A 9295-nucleotide genomic window follows, 5' to 3' on the forward strand; every position below is an offset into this window, starting at 1 on the left:
TGCGTAATCACGTTCTCGCTGGGGAGGCCGTGATTTCGTTGTCAGTGTAAACAAGTGTTTGCGGCTACTTATTTGCAACATTGCGTCGTTATGGAGGGGAGTTCAACCAAAATACGAGGTCTATTAGATAATAAACCGACCCTTTTATTTTTTTTTTAACTATATGGATTTGAATGACGTGCGATTACACCAATCATGCTTGAACCCTCGTCCGCATGCGTGAGTTTTTTCACGCATGTCGGTGACGTCATTTCCCTGTGGGCAGGCCTTGACTGAGATGCGGTCCCGCCCTCTTGGCTGAATTCCTTTGTTTCACACGCTGTTCGAGACGGCGCGCGTTGCTTTATCAACATTTTTTCTGGACCTGTGAGGAATATCCGAGTGGACACAATTCGAGAAATGAAGTTGGTTTTCGGTGAAAAGTTTAACGGCTGATGAGAGATTATGGGGTGTTTCTGTTGCTGTAAGGACTTCCCACGGAGCGGTACGTCGTGCAGCGCTTCCAGGCGCCGTCGCCGGCCTGTTTCGACCTGAAAACATCCTAATTTAAGGCTTAATTCACCCAGGATGTCGTGAGAGAACAGAGAAGATTCAGAAGAGGTCGGCATGAGGACTTTATGCGGACATTCCACTGTTTAAGGACATTTTGTAATGAAAGACGTGCGCGCAAATTCGCCGAGTCGTTTCCGTGACGACTCGGCAAATCTGTGTGCGCCGCGACAGGAAAAACACCTCCGTGTTGAAAACCATTTGTAAAATTCAGGCGGCTTTTGATGGCTTTCAACAAGTGAGTAACTGAGAAATTGTTTAACAGCTTGGGCATGTTCCAACTTGCCCGTTAAGGTTTCCAACGGAGGTGTTTTTCCTGTCGCGACCCCCCGCAGTCGGGTCCGGCCCGACATGCGACTCTGCCCGCATGTTCTTTCATTACAAAATCTCCGTTACCAATGTAATGTATGAATAAACTCCTCATGCCGACTTCTTCTGAAAGTTCTCTGTTCTCTGACGACTTCCTGGGTCAACAGAGCCTGAAATGTGGAAGTTTTCAACTTGAAACGGCGAGACGCTGCCGCCTCGAAGCGCAGATCGCCGTCAGGCACCGTGGGCCGTCCTTAAAGCGACACTACCAGACCAAAATCTCTTATCAGCCGTTAAAATTTTTACCGAAAACCAGCTGAATTTATTGAATGGTGTCCACTCAGTTGTGTCTTACAGTTTTGAAAAAATTTTGATCAAACAAAGCAGCAGTCTCTGAGCCATTCCTAAACAATGAAAAAACGACGAGAGGGTGGGCCACTCCTCACTCAAAGACTGCCCACAGGCGAATGACGTAACCGACAGGCGTGAAAAAACTCTCGCATGCCCACGAGGGTTCAAGCATGTCTGATGTAATCACACGTGATTCAAATCCATATGGTTTTTGAAAAAAATAATAAGGTCAGATACTTTTCTAATAGACCTCGTATGTATTTAGGTGTTTAACTAAGATAATCGTGAGTCTTTAATGTGAGTTTTATAAAAACAACAACAAAAAAAGTGTGTTGTTGTTAGTGTTGCGTGTCGGGAACCGGTTCTTTTCGGGTATCCTTAAGAAATGATTCCATCCATCAACATCAATAGCCTTTTTGCTCAACGATTCCATTATCAGTTCTTCAGAGTGGCCATTGTTTTCGGGGGTGTTTGTCAGGAAAATGATCATTTCTCTACATTTCTACATTGATTACAGACCCTGCAGCGGGTCTGTATAATCAACTGTTTCAGCGCAGCTTGCTTTAAACCTTGAACCAATGAAGCAGTGCTTTGATCTTCGATCAGTTCTTTGTTTTATTTTGCTTTATCTTAATTTTTCCCTGCTAAAACCTTAAACAGCATATGTCTGTGAGTAATAGTTACATTTTTTATGTTAAACTGACCTGTTATGGTCTTCTGAAACAGTTAATAGATCTATTTTATAGCTTAAAAATGGGACCGATGCTAACATGTTAGCATTTCTATGGCATTTTCAATGTTAAAGTTAGCATTAAGCTGAGCCATTATCAAGCCTCCCTCCCCAGCATGCAAAGGATTCTGGGATACTCTAAAACCGTGAATATTCTCTCTACTGTTTGCTAATTAATAAATAAGACTAATAAGTTTAAGAACCCACATTTTTGTGAACTAGAGGATCATATTGCGTAGGAGCATGAATCCCCATCAATAAAGAAGCAAATACAAACAAACAAAAACCATGAAGGGAAAAAAAATTGTGATATATGGAAATCTGCATCTTCATTGACACTAAATCCTGCACACTGTAGCTTTAAATTATTGGCAAACTGCAGACAGCCAGTTTGCTTTAGACAGGTCAGTTGATGGTTACACAAACATTTCCAAGTCACTGAATATATCTTATACTTAATTTACATCACTCATGAAAAAACACAGAGTATGATACTGTACAGTGAATCTGTCTGGTGTAGGCTGTTCTCAAAAACCGAGCAACTCCTCCACCATTAAAATATAACTAGTGATGCAACAGACAAAAGTTGCATGAAGGACAATTTCTCCAGTCACAACCACAGAAGTCTATAATTATTCCAGAGTTATCATGGGTGTCTCGGTGGCTTTCCTCATTTGTCTCCTTTTTGCAGGGGCAGTCAATTTTTGAGAAATAACTCATGCATGCAAATTCAGCAACAGGGACTTGGAAATGGAAATCTGTTTTGTGCAGTGTGCAAACCAGGACAATGTGATATTTTTACACTCCCAAAAGCGCCAAAAGCCGTTTCTAGGAGGACCTGCACACTTTCTGGTGTTGTAATTAGATTTTAAAGCGGATGACTCAGCCACCCAGCAATGTTATAAGTGAATGGATCTTAAATTAAGATTAGATTTTTGTGAAATACATAAAAGTTTGGAAAATTATTTTTAAAAAGTCCATTTATTTTCAATTATTTGTATTTTTTATTATTATTATTATACAAATCATATAATAATGTTTGCCTTCTGGAAATGTAACTCACGATTCTCTTCATTATCACATAATCTGTTGATTACTTATTGGAATTAAGCCATAATCTTATAAAATGCCAAAAATTGTAAACACTTACTCATCACTACTTTTTTATTTTGACCAAACACAGTCCAAAATTAGGAGATATGTAATTTAAAGTGACAAAAGCAGGACCATGTCACATTTAACAACATTATTGTCATTTATATTGCATAAAAGATTTGAATAATTTATTTTGAAAAAAGATTATTTATGTTATGTGAATCATTAATCACTGAAACTACTAGCATACATAACCAAAAAGTAAAACACTAGTCAAAAGACTAAATGACTTTTTCAGATTTTCTATCAAAATCCTATAATAGTACTACTACTTTTACTACTACTACTACTACTACTAATAATAATAATAATAATAAACCTTTTAAGAAGGATTGACTTTGGGAAGTGCAAGAATGTGTGAAGATCTGGAAGGATGTTTGAGTCAAAGTCACAGTGAATGCTGATAAAGTAATTCTCCCCATTATCAATTCATTTGTTAATTATTTGTTGATTATCCTCCTGACTACCAGGAAATATATATATATATATATATATATATATATATATATATATATATATATATATATTATATATATATATATATATATACACACACACACACACACACACACACACACACACACACACACACACACACACACACACACACACACATATTCAAATGCAAAAAAAATGCAAATTTCTGAAATTATCTTCCTTAAACTCTGAAAGCAAATCTCTGCAACTTGATATAAACTAATTAAAAATATAAAAGCCAAGATGATGGGTTGCATAAGTAATGGAACGCTTGGTATAGCCTCCTGTCCTGAACACTAGCATGGACTCCCAAAATTTCCTGTATATTTGTATTGTCAAGTGTGTTGGTAAGTGTGTCGGTAGCATGGCCCAAGCAGGGGAGTCACCCCTTTAAGTCTGGTCTGCTTGAGGTTTGTTCCTCAAATCATCAGAGGGAGTTTTTCCTTACCACTGTCACCTGTGTGCTTGCTTTAGGAGGTGGTAAGGTTAGACCTTACTTGTGTGAAGCGCCTTGAGGCAGCTTTGTTGTGATTTGGCGCTATATAAATGAAATAAATTGAAATTAAATTGAAACTGGTATAATACCTGAAATCAGTTTTATTCCCAGTTTTCTTCAGACAAGTCAGGGGATGGATACATGGACATTTTCAATCTCGGTTTGCATGTCATATGTACCTTCTGGCAAATTGTAGCTGAACTTTCAGATCTTGCTTTTAAGAAAATCCTCCTCTATACCACTTCATCATGAAACTGTGTAACTGGGGATACAACATGCAAAACATGCACTATGCACAATTTCTCCAATCACAGCCAGAGCAGCCTATAACTTCTTTGGGGTTGTCTGGGTGTCTTTCCTCACTCTTCTCTTTTTTCCACAGTCACTGAGTTTTTAAGAACTATCAGCTCCACACAGATTTACCATAGCGTGCCATACTGTTTGTATTTCTTCATAACTGATGTAAATAAAGCCCAAGACATATTCAGTGATTTGGAAATGTTCATGTATCCATCCCCTGACTTGTCTGAAGAAAACTACCAGTGTTCCATTATGCAGCCCATCATCTTGGCTTTTATATATTTTTTATTAATTTATATCAAGTTGTAGAGATTTGCTTTGAGTTTGAGTATAAGGAAGGTAATTTTAGAATTTTTAATTTTTTTTGTATTTGAAATGGGCAGCTGGTCTGCTGTGTCAGCCTGATCCCGTCAGATCTCAGAAGCTAAGCAGAGCAGGATCTGGTTAATACTTGGATGGGAGACCTCTTTGGAACACCAGCAGCTGTGTGTGTTTCATCAGGTAAAACTGGAGTTGCGTCGGATCTGGCTGTATCCACTGTGGCGACCCTGAACAATACTGGGAGCAGCCGAATGAACACCACCTGTATTTGAAATGGCAAAAACAAATTAAAATGTGTGGAAATACCAAGTGTTCCGATACTTTTGGAGGGCACTGTATATGCTTGGAAAATATAGCTAAATAGATTATTTGCTCAGTCCTACAAGAATTTTTCCTACAGTACAGAAGCTTTTTTTTCCAACCATAGAATTAAAGTGCTGTAGTACTGGTTCCATACTACAGTGATTTTTATTTATTTATTTATTTTCTTTAAAAAAAAAAAAAAAAACTGTGATGGGCTTCTTTGTTTGTTTATTGATTTTTAAATATGGTTTATTATTCGCATTTGGAAAACAGAAATCAATAAACAGCAACCCCATGCATGAATGCAGGCAGGCCTAAAATGCACAGACTTCAATGTGTTTTGAAGTTATTTCCCACCACTGAGTGGTGAGGCAAGTAAAAGCAACACAGGTTTTTCCAGAGCAGGAGGAGGAAGAAGCCTTGCAGCAAACCAGACCAGCGTGCACATTCATTCCCTCCCCACCCCGCACGCGCTCCTCTCCCGCCCCCTCCCCTCGGTGTCTGTCTCTCACTCCTCTGCTGAATGTGGGGGGATGGGCGCAGGCTCCAGCTCTCACTAAAACACTGAACTCCGCTTTACAGGAGGAGCAAGAAGAAAAAAAAAACACCTTATCCATCAGACAGCGGATGCACGGACAGTTTCAAAGTCTGCCACAATGAGTAAAACGCAGTATGTCGTTGCTGTCCTCAGAGGCTGGCTCATAGATATTTTGGCACGCTCTGATCACAGGGTGTGTGCATGACATTGTGCAGAGGAGGAATGGAAATGAGAAGTGGTTGTGCTGTGTTGAAGGTCTTCTTTTTTTTTTTTTAAAGAGATGTCATGGAAATAGATGGTGTATATCGCTCTTAATAATTCGATTGTGTCCTGATTGCTGATGTTTTTGGTGTAAAATTGGGACGAGATGAGCCTTTCGGGTTTTTTTTTAACCCCATTCCTTCTCCCTCACTTACCTCTAGGGGGCAGTTAGGGGATAGAGGGCGGAAAAAAAAACCCGACAGGAAGTAGCAGTGAAAAAGCATACTTGATCACATGTACAAACATCAGATCACAATTTAACATTCTGCATGACACACCCCCCTACTGCACAGGCAGGCTGCTCACTTTCTGCGCTTACTTCCCTTTAAACCACCACACGGGGCTTTTGTGAATCTCAGCAATCTACACACAAAAGCCTCATATGCGCAGTGATAACTACACTTTGTATTTTAATATTTGTTACATTCCAAAAAGCAATCGCTAGGTTTAAAATTGGGTTTGACAGTGGGGATGCGGTACAGAAGCGTCAGTGGAAACACCAACACCATCCGCATAGAAACTGACTTTTGGTTGCTTTCAAAAAGACAGAGGGTCTTCCATCCCTAAAGATCAGACACAGGAGCCAGTTGTGCAGAAACACAGATTTAATGTGGCTTCCTCTCCCCGCCTGACTTAATTTTTCTGCTTGGCTGCTGATAAAAGTTGGAGCAGAGCTTTGGGGATTTGGGAAGAGGATTTGCAAGCGCATGTGCCACCTGCTGGACAGATGGTAGAGCCAATATAACGTGACTCCCTCTTTCTACCAAAGTCATCTCAAGTGAAACAACATGTATTTATTCACCTCATCTTTATGTGCAGTTATTTAGAAATAAATCATGCACTTAGTACAATATAGTACTTTAGATTTCTTGTTATATAACTGATTCTTTGACACCTTTCCCCTCAAAAAATAATTAAATAAACCTAATGCAAAATTCAGCATGTTTTATTTGAGTTGGAACAGTTCATATAGTGAACTATCGGATCCTTATTCACAATTATAAAAGGGAGTATTTATGTTATTATACATACTGGAAACAGACTGCATTTACAACCCCTGGCAAAAATTATGGAATCACCGGCCTCGGAGGATGTTCATTCAGTTGTTTAATTTTGTAGAAAAAAAGCAGATCACAGACATGACACAAAACTAAAGTCATTTCAAATTGCAACTTTCTGGCTTTAAGGAACACTATAAGAAATCAGGAAAAAAAAATTGTGGCAGTCAGTAACGGTTACTTTTTTAGACCAAGCAGAGGGAAAAAAATATGGAATCACTCAATTCTGAGGAATAAATTATGGAATCATGAAAAACAAAAGAATGCTCCAACACATCACTAGTATTTTGTTGCACCACCTCTGGCTTTTATAACAGCTTGCAGTCTCTGAGGCATGGACTTAATGAGTGACAAACAGTACTCTTCATCAATCTGGCTCCAACTTTCTCTGATTGCTGTTGCCAGATCAGCTTTGCAGGTTGGAGCCTTGTCATGGACCATTTTCTTCAACTTCCACCAAAGATTTTCAATTGGATTAAGATCCGGACTATTTGCAGGCCATGACATTGACCCTGTGTGTCTTTTTGCAAGGAATGCTTTCACAGTTTTTGCTCTATGGCAAGATGCATTATCATCTTGAAAAATGATTTCATCATCCACAAACATCCTTTCAATTAATGGGATAAGAAAAGTGTCCAAAATATCAATGTAAACTTATGCATTTATTGATGATGTAATGACAGCTATCTCCCCAGTGCCTTTACCTGACATGCAGCCCCATATCATCAATGACTGTGGAAATTTACATGTTCTCTTCAGGCAGTCATCTTTATAAATCTCATTGGAACAGCACAAAACAAAAGTTCCAGCATCATCACCTTGCCCAATGCAGATTCGAGATTCATCACTGAATATGACTTTCATCCAGTCATCCACAGTCCACGATTGCTTTTCCTTAGCCCAATGTAACCTTGTTTTTTTCTGTTTAGGTGTTAATGATGGCTTTCGTTTAGCTTTTCTGTATGTAAATCCCATTTCCTTTAAGCGGTTTCTTACAGTTCGGTCACAGACGTTGACTCCAGTTTCCTCCCATTCGTTCCTCATTTGTTTTGTTGTGCATTTTCGAGACATATTGCTTTAAGTTTTCTGTCTTGACGCTTTGAAGTCTTCCTTGGTCTACCAGTATGTTTGCCTTTAACAACCTTCCCATGTTGTTTGTATTTGGTCCAGAGTTTAGACACAGCTGACTGTGAACAACCAACATCTTTTGCAACATTGCGTGATGATTTACCCTCTTTTAAGAGTTTGATAATCCTCTCCTTTGTTTCAATTGACATCTCTCGTGTTGGAGCCATGATTCATGTCAGTCCACTTGGTGCAACAGCTCTCCAAGGTGTGATCACTCCTTTTTAGATGCAGACTAACGAGCAGATCTGATTTGATGCAGGTGTTAGTTTTGGGGATGAAAATTTACAGGGTGATTCCATAATTTATTCCTCAGAATTGAGTGAGTCCATATTTTTTTCCCTCTGCTTGGTCTAAAAAAGTAACCGTTACTGACTGCCAAATTTTTTTTTCCTGATTTCTTATAGTGTTTCTTAAAGCCAGAAAGTTGTCATTTGAAATGACTTTAGTTTTGTGTCATGTCTGTGATCTGCTTTTTTTCTACAAAATTAAACAACTGAATGAACATCCTCCGAGGCCGGTGATTCCATAATTTTTGCCAGGGGTTGTAGCACTTTACAATGTTGCCTCACATTCACTCACACAGAGGTCAACATGTTGCCATCTACTCAACTGTACGACAGCAACATAGGGATTAAGGTTCAGTTCTGACAGAGAATCTAAACAGACCCTCTGGTCTTGAGTCCACTGCTTTAACCCCCAGACAAGTAATACCACTTGGAGAAATGCATTTCCAAGATGCGCAACTGTCCATGAGTGTTGTCAGAACAACTGCCAAACCATTTGTTCAGTTTTGATAAAACATCATATCACAGCAGCACACCATACGAAGATGTGCTTGAAAGAGCATATTTATGATCATACGTCTTCAATGAGCGCTAACAGGACTTTTGTGCCTATGTATCGTACTGTACGATATTGATTTCATAAGTGCAGTTCCTCTAGAAATGCTTCATGGATTTCAGCAGAACTTCACACAATAGTAGCACACCATATGACGATGGGCACGAAAAACAATTTGGGTCCAATATTCAAGGAGAGATAATTGGAGTTCTGCTGGTTTTATTTTGTTGGTGTTGTGTCCATTACATCTGCAGAGACTGACCAGTTGGTTTATCAAGATACTTTGCTACCCGATTTCAGAAGTGAAGCAGTGTAGATCCCGATGAGCACAGGGCTGGGAGACCAATTTGGGAATGCTAGAAGCTGTGAGCAGTTTTTACATGTGGAAGTGGAGTTGCACCAGGAAGCACATCCACTGTAAAACGTGCCGTGTCTCAGTGCAGAGCTGTACTGGATCCACTGTGGACCCGAGCAACCGG

This window comes from Thalassophryne amazonica, chromosome 7 (assembly GCF_902500255.1).
Source record: "Thalassophryne amazonica chromosome 7, fThaAma1.1, whole genome shotgun sequence".
NCBI classification, from domain to species: domain Eukaryota; kingdom Metazoa; phylum Chordata; class Actinopteri; order Batrachoidiformes; family Batrachoididae; genus Thalassophryne; species Thalassophryne amazonica.